General features: G+C 39.7%; 1 pseudogene; it reads right to left on the minus strand.

Annotated features, from left to right (window-relative positions):
* Nucleotides 1-368: 368 nt before the first annotated feature.
* Nucleotides 369-829, minus strand: LOC128591209 (CDGSH iron-sulfur domain-containing protein 1-like; annotated as a pseudogene).
* Between the last annotated feature and the right edge of the window lie 483 nt (nucleotides 830-1,312).

Here is a 1,312-nt window from a genome sequence, read left to right on the forward strand (position 1 = left end):
ATCCAATGTACTCAGCCCTACTATGAAGCTAAATTATAGCTTTCACATGAATGCTATAACCCAACTATAGCACAAGACTATGAGGAAAGGGCCAAGGAAGGGGAAGGGAGGGAGGACATTAGGTTGGAGAGAGGGTAACGGGTGGGGACACACCTATGGTGCATCTTAAAATGGGTACAGGCGAAACTTACTACAGGCAGAATACAAATGTCTCCATACAATAACTAAGAAAATGCCATGAAGGCTACGTTGAACAGTTTGATGAGAATATTTCAGATTGTATATGAAACCAGCACATTGTACCCCTTGATTGCACTAATGTACACGGCTATGATTTAACAATAAAAAGGAAAAAAAACCCTGTCCATTTAAGTTCCTTTTGTCTTGCCTATCAGAGACCCCACATTGTCTCCAGCCTCTTCATTGTGTTTTGTGGGAGAACCATCACAGAGGGGGATCTTTTTAGATCTCTGACAATGGTAGTATGCTGCTTTATCTTCCAAATCCTCCATGTCGAGCCAAAAGCATGTACTGTCTTAAGGTTGTCTTTCTGGGTATGAAGCTTTATCATCACTTTATTGCAATGATCTTTGACATAAAATCTTCTGTAAGCTAGATAAGCAATTGCAGCTGTTCCAGCAGTGATGGTAACTGCTGGGACCCATTCAACTTGGATGCTGGACGTGGAAATCGGACTCACGGCGTTGTCACTTACAAGGCACGTGCACAGAATACTGAGCACAGCCCATCTCTGAGGACAGTGGGAGCCAAGGTGCGAGAGGCTAATAGCCTGATTCTTATCAAAACTTTCCTTCTCTAGTGTTAGCATCCATTGATAATTTATAAATCTATCATTTCTTCTATACTAATTAGGTGGCAATCTAGTTAAAGACCTTCCCCTTCTCACCAATTTACTTGCTTATTTATTTATTTATATCAGTATGGAATCAGGATTTTTATTTTATTTGCTTGGCTATAATGTACTTCAATCACTTCTTTTGATGCTTAAACCATTCCAGAGTTAAGAAACATGGAGTTAAGGGGATTGGTGGGATTACACCAGCAGTGCATCTTACAAGGGTATATGTGAAACTTGGTAAACGGTCTGTGAAGCTAGTGAATGATGCCCCATGATTATATCAATGTACACAGCTATGATTTAATAAAAAAAAAAAAAAAAGAAAGAAAGAAAGAAACATGGAGTTTAGTAACATTTCTGACTCCAAGAAGCTATGTGGCCTGAGGCAAGTCACGTTTATTTGCGAGTCCCAGTTTCTCATTTTGCATAACAAGGGAGCTATGCTAGAACATC

This window comes from Nycticebus coucang, chromosome 1 (genome assembly GCF_027406575.1).
Source record: "Nycticebus coucang isolate mNycCou1 chromosome 1, mNycCou1.pri, whole genome shotgun sequence".
In the NCBI taxonomy this organism is placed as follows: Eukaryota; Metazoa; Chordata; class Mammalia; order Primates; family Lorisidae; genus Nycticebus; species Nycticebus coucang.